The sequence below is a fragment of the Sander vitreus genome, chromosome 23, assembly GCF_031162955.1.
Source record: "Sander vitreus isolate 19-12246 chromosome 23, sanVit1, whole genome shotgun sequence".
In the NCBI taxonomy this organism is placed as follows: Eukaryota; Metazoa; Chordata; class Actinopteri; order Perciformes; family Percidae; genus Sander; species Sander vitreus.
In genome coordinates this window covers 13,669,836-13,680,586 of record NC_135877.1, presented here as the reverse complement: position 1 = coordinate 13,680,586, position 10,751 = coordinate 13,669,836, and the positions used below count along the sequence as shown (strand labels likewise).

At 40.8% G+C, this 10,751-nt stretch overlaps 1 protein-coding gene across 1 annotated transcript in view; it reads left to right on the top strand.

Annotated features, from left to right (window-relative positions):
* The first annotated feature begins 5,010 nt into the window (after nucleotides 1-5,010).
* plxna4 (plexin A4) overlaps nucleotides 5,011-10,751 on the top strand; it is a 236,484-nt gene continuing 230,743 nt past the window's right edge. Inside the window, exon 1 of the mRNA XM_078242869.1 lies at nucleotides 5,011-5,455. The gene's annotated coding sequence lies outside the window, so the exon portion shown is untranslated. The remainder of the gene's footprint in view (nucleotides 5,456-10,751) is intronic.

Genomic DNA, 10,751 nt, shown 5'->3' with positions numbered 1-10,751 from the left:
TTATGAAGATGGACACACTAAATCCGGCATCACCATTGGCAGCTCATAAATATTATCATCCCTAGGATAGAAATTACTTGCAAATTGACCATAAAGCGGATATATACACACTTTGTATACATGATTTAGCAGCCTTCCGCATTGAGGGATATACAGTGACAGATGTGTGATGAATGTCTATTATGTTGGTGATACAGTGTGTGTGTGTTTTGGGGCTTGCAGCAGGGGAAAGGGGAAGACCCCCAGGAACAGTGAACCACTGTGGGGTGATCTCTGTATCCCCACAGGCTTAAGATAAACCATGTACATCTGTGTTTAAAGGGGTTCACTGAGTTAATTCAAAAGGACACAGGGACGCAATGCAGGCTCATGTGTAACCACACACACGCACACACACACACACACACACACACACACACACACACACACACACACACACACACACACACACACGCACACACACAGTTTTCGGCAAAATGAGGAGAGCTGCTGATATAACACTGTGCCAGCTGGCAACAGGATCCACACAGACACACAGATACACACGTGCACCTCCCTCCAACCCACTTGACTGCATTAAAAAGGAGGCTTCATCAAAGCTATTCATGTTGCCTCCATAAGTCATCATCTCATTTGCAAGACAAATGGGGTAGTCAGATTGGTCAGCGCATTTTAATAAAGAGCCAAGCACCGAACTAGCCTCCTCTTCTCCTCCTCTGCCCTCGCAGACACAGGCTTTCACATAACAGAACCAGATTAACTGAAGTCTTAATATACCAACGTTTAAATGTATACTTTAACACCTGTATAAGAATAACCTGGCACGTCCAGTTGCCATTTGTCACTATACTTCTAATTCAGTAAAATACAACACGTTATTTTGCATCAATGTCAGCCAAAAACCTGTTGTGGAATTAAACCTATTGGATTAATGTAATACTGTAATGTAAGTGCAATGGAAATTTCAACATGTACAATTCCACAACTGGACAAACCTCATCTGCTGAAGAAGATCTTGTGATACTAATGAAAGCTCCAAAACAGCTGCTAATGGATGTTGTGGTCTGATTGTTTTGCCAACTGCTGTTTCCAAGATAAAGAATGACATTTTATCTCAACTACTAAACCAACATTGAATAGAAGTCTTTAAAATGCCCAGAGAAATTGAATTCTACGACAACTGGTCTACTCCATCTGCTGAGGATGACTGAAAACTCCAAAACAGCTACTAATGGACCTTGTGTTTAGATTGTTTTGCTGGCACTAACAAATAATTATGCTGAACACCCCCATGTCAACACCCCCATGTGCATGGTATTGATTAACCATAAAGTATACCTTACCTGAAGGGTCACTGACACCAATAGTATTGCACTGTAAGTTGTTTTTACTGTAAGAGGGAACAATGGACATTAAAGTATTTTTCTTGAATACCTTGCCTGACATGCATGCACATGTTCTACTATCTGATCAATATATTTTAACCAAGTATACTATAAAGTTTAAAAAAAATAATTATATATATATATATATAATTATGTTTTTATAATTAATTAAAATGTATTATTTATATATATATATATATTTATTTATATTTATATATATATATATATATATATATATATATATATATATATATATAGTGTTATTAAGCATTCTAGACAAACCTGTTTGTCCTTGACATAATTTATGCTCATGCAGCACACAGATAGGATGGAACTCCAATGATAAAACATAATTATACAACAGACCCATTATCATTTGGTCCAAGCATGTTTAATCTACACATGGACCAGTGACCTTAACATTAATTTCAAAAGGTCATGCGATCCTGACCCTTCATGGAATGACTATTGTCACTGTAGATTGCAGCAATATTGATTTGCTGTGCTTTGAAAGTTATCTGATATTAAGATCCACAGACTGTTGATTTAGCTCTGTGCTTGTGTTTAATAATTAAATGAAGCCAATAGGTTTGTTGATATCAATGCATTTTCATCCTTCAATTGACTCCACGCGAGAAACCCTCAGAGTCTGTCAGGAACAAAGTATAATAAATGAACACAGATCTGACACATAAAGAAATCAATGGCCTGTCAGATCGCATTTTTTAAACAGCGACCACTCCCCAACACACAACTATTGTTGATTTATTGTGTGAATTGATTTACAAGGGGTCAGTCTTTCTCAAGAGGTGACATTGGACTTTATAAACCTTTGTGTTTATTTGTTTACAAATAGCCATCTTAGTCCATTATTTCATCATTTTAAACTCACAGAACTTGATTTTAAGTTCTATTTGAGGTCCCAACATTTCCCAATATACCAAATATGTTTAATATGAAGGAAAATCTGTATACAAAGATACACCAGGCTTAATATCTCTATTTGATTAACACTGAAGCCAATAATAGCCATTACAACTTCAATGAAGCGTCAGAACAAGCAGATACAGAATATGTGAAACTGAATACAGTGTGGAAAAAAGCTTTTTAAAACAGAAACCTCAAGGCAAAGTAGTCTTAAGATTTCTTTTTTATCAGGCCTGTTTAGCTATAAAATAGTCTTCCCTAGCTAAGTATATCTATTGTGTGATCATTTGATTTTACTATGTGTATTTAGCCTATTTTGCAGTAGAAGTTTCAAAAGTGGGCTTTTTGTCACTAAAGCATGAAGAATACACGTGTGCGAGATTACAGTCGCGTGACTCCAAGCTGGCGTTAATTAGTGCTGTAACACTACTTTGTTGACAATCATTAAATTGCTTAAACGTCAGTTGTGTTTACATTATTACCTTACTTTAGTTTAAATTAGTGCTGAAGATGCATTTAAACGCAGGATTTTACTTTTTGATCGACAGTTGTGGGGGAAAAAAATCGAGGTAAGATTTTTTAAATGTTATTAGTGGTTGTTTTCGGGTTCTTTCAGTTAGGCTACTTCAACGCCATTCTTACTTGCAATCTAAATTAGCTGTGTTAATGCCAGTGTTAGCAGTTGTGTTGTTCTTTTTCGCCTTTAAACGCTGTATACATTGAACTTCCGCTTGATTTTGTTTAGTTTGTTTTGTTTTATTTGGGAAATAAGGAACTCTGGTCCAAACTCAAGTATAGTAGGTGGCGGTAATGCACCAGCCACCCGCCATTAAACAAAAACAAGAAAAAGAAACTTCCGCTTTCAGCCTTTTGGTCTTCCTACCTAGCCCCTCCCAAGAGAACACCTTACACATAGCCTAGGCTATATAATGTAATATTGCTAGACTGCCTACTCTGTTTCATTTTGACGTTACAGTAGGCTATGTCTCCATCATGTTTCTATCCATTTTCTTATACGCCTAATATTAGCATGAATGAAGCAGCAGCTCATTGTAGCACTTAGCTGGCTTGACGATTATGTGATGTTTGTGTAACATTTGTATAATAATAGTGTTTCCACAGTTGTCTTTTTACGTTTAAAACATGTAGTTAAAATCCAAGAAAAACTTGTGAAGCACTGCAGGGCCAGTGAAGCACTTTGTCTCGGTTTGTAGCCTATTTGTCAGTGTTAGTGGCTGTACAGTTTCTTTGGCCTGTAGGTGGGGCTCTGATGCAGTGTTTTAAAGCGAGGAACCCCTCTGGAAGGAAGATCAGGGAGGGAGGGAGAGAAGGAGGGAAAGGGGACGGGATACGGATGGAGAGGATGCTGCAGCGGGTAGCCGCCCCCGGCCCCACAAAAGACCCCTCTGAGCGCACACTGCTCTCTGAGGGATATAGGATAAACGCTCCCCCCATCTCCAGTCAGTTGTTTTTTATTGAGCCCATTGCCAGACTCCCAAACCCTCCATCCTGCCATTGACTGTTTGAAATACTTATATTACATGCCAACAGGGCTTAATTTGAAAGTTATCTCATAAAATGAAAATAAAAGAAGCCTCAACATTGACTCAATATTTAGTCGTTGTATATTATTTTTAGTTTTTGAAGAATTTGAAGATAGGCTAGCCTATTTTATGACAAATGTATTATTCCTGTACCCCCACACCGTTTATTTCGTTAAAGACATGATTAGATAATTAGTGCTTTAGAATATGAATTGCTTCAAAAGTGTGTGTGTGTGTGTGTGTGTGTGTGTGTGTGTGTGTGTGTGTGTGTGTGTGTGTGCGCGCGTGTGCGTGTGTGTGCGTGGTTGGGGTGGGGGGTGGAATGAAGCATGTTTAAAGATCATCAAAGAACAAAAATGCATATTCTAATCCCCTACGACTATGCAAGTGTCGTAATTATGTTGCTGTGTTGCCTAATCTCCATCTTTAAATGATCCTGCGATTAGATATTCAAATCCGATGATCTGATCATTTCACCCTGGTATTGTAGCGTATTTGTGTAAATTCCCCTTTGACATTGCCAAATCCCAATCTCAACGGAATGAATGCATTACATAAACCTCTATTTTAACAAACCATGAGCTTGATTTAAGATCATAGGCTATCTGGCATATTCTTGTTTTCTTGGGAGAAAATATCCATCAGCTGTTACACTTGAAAATCAACTTCTTAAAAGTGGTCGCGAATGTTTAGAGATGCTGACAAACTTCATTGGACACTGGAATTGTCTCATTTCAGCAGGCACTTTGTCACTGTCTTTAAACGAAATTTGACCATAAACGTGGTAATAAATGGTTTGTTGTTTTGTATAGTGCTCAGACTAAGCCTCTTTAGGGTAGGTGCCACGAACAAATGTAGGCTAACTCAAAAGCAGCCCCGTCCAGACCAGAAATGTTACTGCGGGCGAGGCAAAATGGTAAAAACAGTCGCCTTTTGCAACGGGCGAAGCGCCATCTCGTACTCAGTCCCTCAAGATCCTCAAGATCCGCTGCGAAGCTTCAAACTCCGAGGCAGCTCACATCTCTCTCTCTCTCTCTCTCGCTCTCTCTCTCTCTCTCTCTCTCTCTCGCACTCCCTCTCTCTCCCTCCCGCACTCCCTCTCTCCCATTCGCACTCCGCTGCTGCCCCCTTAGCACCTCAGTTTTGCAGGAGCACCGCACTGAGTCACATCTATACACACGCGCTCTACACGCACACACACATACACGCTCAGACACACACGCACACAAGCACAGCCTCCTGCGGTATCCCATACGGCGCAGCGGCTTTTCCAACGGCATGCAAAGTGCGTCCTCGCCGGGGAATGAGAGGTACAGCTCCCGGGTCTCATAGCGCTCAGAGCGGCATAGTAAGGTCCTGCTGATCGGGGATGCTGCTGGAAGTCTGCTGCTATTTCTTTTTCCAGTGCAGGAATTGCCTTCTTACTACACATCTACCGGGATTTAAAGTGGACACGCCGTTTGATCAGGATATAACAGTATTCTAAGCATTTGTCATTTTTGGGGGGAGTAAGAGGAGTTGGAAATTGCTCTGGACGTGCCTCTTATCCGCAGTGTCGATGCGTCTGCGGCTGTGAAGTGATATCTGCATAGATTACAGGTAAGAGGCTTGACACAGCGTTAGTTTCCACAGCCAGGACTGTTTGCAGGGTGCTTTGGTGCCATTATAGTCGTGTTTTGGGTGTGAGATTGCCACTGCACCAGCCAGGTGACGGGAGGCGTGTTGCACCTGTTCTAGCTGCGCCATGCCCGCTCTGCGCACACCGGCGATCGAGCGGGTTTCATACCAAACCTGTCTATTTGGATGGTACAACTAGCCCCGGGAAGGATTGCAGAACATTTTAACGACGTGCAATTTCTCTCAACTTGGGACCATTTATTGACTGGATTCCCTCCGTTTGACGCTTCATATCATTCATGCCCTTCATCCACTGTAAGCCAGAGAGACCTGCATTCCAAATTGTGCTTGTTCCTCTTGCCACGTTAACTGTGAAGGTTAAAACTGATATATTTGTCGGGGATTCCGCGTCGGATTTACGCAGTGCCTTCGGGGATAAACCCAGTGCGTATAGGACTAGCATTTAGTGGCGTGTAGACGTGGATTGCGATCGGATTGTGATCGGCTCTAAATAATGGAAACGGACAAAATGTAAAAGGTTGATGTGAAACATTGGGATTTAGAATGATGAACACCGCGTGGTTCTTTTAGAAAAGTTCATGAGCATGTCATTTTTAGGGATGCACGTTGGGATGATTTTTTGTAGCCATAAACTATTCAAGCATGGTATACTATGAAGAGTTTTTCTAAACGGGTTCTCTATAGTAGGCTACCATCACAATCGGACAATCCATATGAATGATTTTCTCGTATTTCTGCCTTAAACGTCTCCTAGTAGGCTATCCAGTGTATGGCTATTATTTTTTAGAACTCACAATGTAGCCGCACATTTATAATTTTAGAGTAGCTGTGTCGATTGTACTTTGTAATTTGTGGAAAACGCACTTTGTGTTATGCAATTTAAAACCCTAACAGGTTCAGAATCCCTAGGATACGCTGGTCTTCTCTCAAAGCTTTTGAACTTGACGATGTGCCTCAGACAGAGCGCTTCGGGAAGGGCTTGACTTTAGGGACGCTCAAGTTAACAGAAACATTGTACTGTAATATATCTAGAGGGACTCTCTGTGGTATGCAGTAAGGAGAGCTAGGCTACATGTAACTTTATCTTAAATCATGGAATTGTATCACCTATGGTAGGCTGTATAGTATCCCTATGCTGTGTGTAATTTATGATTAAAGTTGTTATTTTGTATTTATTTTTTACTATTGAAAAACATCTGTGGGATTTTTGTTTTGATAGGCTATAGTAGTAAAGAAGACAAGAGAGCCAAATGTGTGACCTTTGATGTTTGCGCCTGTCTATTTTACTATTTTCATAAATATGGCATGAAAGTTGAATTCAAGTTCAATCCCAATTACAGTTAAACAAACTTGGTGACTTTGATTTTCTGAGATGATTTTGAGATATTTGGATAGACATTCACAAATCACCTTCCTCTTGTTTGCTCTGCACTTTTACCCATGTTGGAGTCGTGCCACATAGAGAGTGATGATGAACAATGATGAGTCATTTTTTCTCAATGCTGAATGTTTAAGATAGGTAAATACAATGCATTTGCTCTCTATACAGTATCTTACTTCTGTTTTTGTCTAAATTTTAGTCTAGTTCACAAGGTTGACCATCCCCTTTGCAGCTTATCTGTGTGCCATCCCTGGAATCAGTGCCATACTCGAATGGGAAAGTTTGTTGGTGCTTGAGCTGATTAAGACATTTAAGCAAGGGAAGTAACAGTGCAGACTCTTCAGCACACGTTGTAGTTTCAAAAGTGTGATGTAGGTCCCTGAATCCAAATGCAGCTTTTGAAGTCATGGATGTACTTTGTTTCTTTTTTGCTCCATCACTACCCCCCTTCCTTACTACCCTTCCTCCCACCCTCTCTCTTGCACCTCATGCACAGAAAACAGCTGCTCCAGCCTATGCAAAATGCTGATCCCTAGTACAGCAGTCGCACTGAGTACTTTGAGCCCTTCTGCCAGTTTCTTCCTCCGTCTATCCACCTGCACTCCAGACTCAATGCATCAATTCAGTGTCGCCCCTCCAAACGCTCTTTGATTTAACTCTATACGTAATTAACAGCGTTGTGTGATTGCTGTTGCACAGATGTCTTGCAAGCACTGTCATGATAGGTTTTGAGTTGTGTGGGTTATTTTTTATTTTCTAACGATCCCCTTGTTTTTATTGGACAATCGTCAGAGTGTGGCTGAAGGGACGAGGCTATATCCTGCAAAAACCATGAGGGGCAGTGTGGCTTCACAGGCTGGTACACTGGATAGATAATGATTGATCCCATATACTAGGCGTTTATTGACATCAATTTAGATTTTGTTTCAACTGCACAGTAACATAATGTGTGATTTGTTTATTGGCAATGAAATATGCATGTTTATTCATTTATTACATTTTACTTAGGAAATTATATAATATTTTTTTTCCATAGATGATGTTTTGTAGCATTTACATATGTTTAGATGTGCTTCGGGGTGGTGGTGAAAACCATTGGAATATTATTGGATTTCATGCTTTTTTCATGAAGAGAATCTGCTTTGGCCCCCAAGTCACTCTGGTGGTTATTTGACAGACAGCTGAAATAAAACTTTACAAACAAACAGTAGATACCACTGGGTGATGTGTGGTTAATTAGTTGCTGTTTTACTGTGTGCAACTGGCAATTGTGAGCTAAAGGAGAGTAAGTCACTCACAGGGCAAAATGTTCTCTCTCTTTTCAATAGTAATGTGCAGTAATGTTCCTATTTGTGTGATGGTCCTCTTAGAGGATTTGTATACGTGTGTGTGTGTGTGTGTGTGTGTGTGTGTGTTCTGCTGCTGTCAAGGTCTTAAGGGAAAGACATTTAGTTTCTGAGCATTTTGATAATCCTATCTCATATATGTCTTGCCTCCTTGTCCTTTCACCAAATTCCAGCTCATTTCTAAACTCTTAGAGGCTGTAAGAGCACTTGGCACTATTCAGTCTTCCTCCCCCACTTAGAATCTCTCTCCCTCTCTTCCTGTGTGCTGTCCATCAAGGCCTGCCTATAGAAATTGGAACAGCAGCCTTTATCGGCCTGTAAGCACCTCACATTGACATACTACCCCCTGTCTGTCGGCCAATGTTACGGCTACAAGTCTGGAGTTTGGACCCGGAGAGCACGGCCCTGTCAATATTATGGCTTGCTAATGGATAAACTCTCACTTCAGCCTTGGCAGTAAAGACATTCACTACATTTTGGGGGCGGTGCACTTACAAGAATAAGCTCCATAGAAACATTTGTAATGTGTTCATGTCAAGAGGGGCAACTGTGAATGAATATGAATTGGGAATCTTAGAAAGATTATCCGTAGTGATATAAATGTCTGGTAGCAGGGGCAAGACTCAGCAGAAGTGTGTTTGTCTGTGTGTGTGGGTGTGAATGATACATCTGTGACTGGCCTGGTGAGGCCCTATATGAATACTCTAGTCACAGAGATGTATCGTCATGTCAAACTGAATGATGTGTCTATGGATTGGACCTGAATGGAGCTCTCTGTTTGTTCTCGTTCTCTTTTTGTCTCTCTCTCTCTCTCTCCCTCTCTCTCTCACTTAAACCCCTCCGGGCTGTGACAGGACTACCAGACGCAGGCTAGTGTCCAATTAGTCCTTTCCTGTGCCACCAAACACCACAGAGAAGATTGCAAATTGTATTTCCGTGTCACCAACTGTTCTTCACACCATAATCTGACTCCCATATTTTAGGACAGTTAGACACAGGATTCTTTAGCAATGGCTGCAGGGCTAGCATAAAAATGAATATTTTTTTTTGGGGACGTGCTACTCCTCTACAATTAGTGTATTTGTTTATTTGGAAAGTCAATGTCTTTTGTTTAGGATGAGAGCTTTAACACTTTATTGTATAACTGGAGTTACATTTTTATGTATAGCCATTCAGTTACAGTTATCTTAGACCTTTACTTGCCACATAAAACCTCTGTCCCTGTTATCTTGCCTGTATGGACTTGACCTTAGAGTAGGCTTCAAACTTGATGTACAATATTATGTTCAAAGTCTTAGAAAGATGGTATCACTGACTGACAGCTTGATGGTTTTGCTCTAAATTCCAATTTGGGGTAGGATTCTACGCTACATTAATTGCTTACAAGTATGTAATTAACCCTTTGGTAATGCACCGCACAGCTGCATATTGATGTTCGCTACAGCAATGACAGCAGAGATCTGAAGTGAGGATCTCCAAACAATAGGCGTTGTGAATTCTATGCGGAGAAATCAATATGCATCACAGCATCCAATTTAATGAGAACCTTTGTTCTCCTCTGAATAGTTTACTCAGCAAATGTGTGAGTCCTACAGAGAAGATGTATGTGTGTGTGTGTGTGTGTGTGTGTGTGTGTGTGTGTGTGTGTGTGTGTGTGTGTGTGCCCATATCCTGCTGTTCAAAACTTCTTACTTCTTTTTTCATCTTGGCAGCCAGTCCTATTAAGCTGTCACGTGCCTTTTATAACGGGGCCCAATACATGTACATGTTACTATATCACAGTCGTACCACTTTTATTTTCTCCCTCCAGCCTTCTCTCATGCTTCCTTTCATCTTTTTTCTCAATTCTTCTTTCTCACTGACTGTTTCTGCCTCCAGCTCTCTCGTCCCATATCTCTCTGCCTCACTCTAAGCTGCCAAGCACATAACTTTATCTGTGTTGTGTTTGTGTGTAGGGTTGGGGGAAAAATCCCCATGTTGTGACATTGAAATGACCTATGAGGCACGATGTAAAGTAAGAAGGAGACATGGAATGTTGCTGTTTTAGATAGGAATCAGGGAGATGTAGAAAGGCCTCAACATATCGGTATGTTTTCCGGACTGCTCCTTTTGAGAAGACCATATAAAGCGTTTCTCCCAGGTCTCTATGATTCAAATGAAGCTGTGATATATATATATATATATATATATAACCAGCTCTCTTTGATGCAGCGGCAGGTGACACGCTGTGGTATATTGGCTCTTATGTTTGTGTGTGCCAAGCCGAGCATGACAAGCCGTAAATTCGTTTTGTTTCAGACGCATGAAATGATGAGAAAATTGCAGATGGTCTTGGGGCATTTTTTCCCCCCTCTTTCTCTCATTTGCTCCCGCTCCGACGCCTTAAATCCACGCGAGGATTAGGCCCCTAATTCCGTTTTCATCCTGTCTGTTGCAAAGAAGCATGGGCATGCATGCTTAAGTATGCATGCATGCATGTGTGCACACACGTTTGATTCATCCATATCAGACAATACCTCAGAGCTCTCAA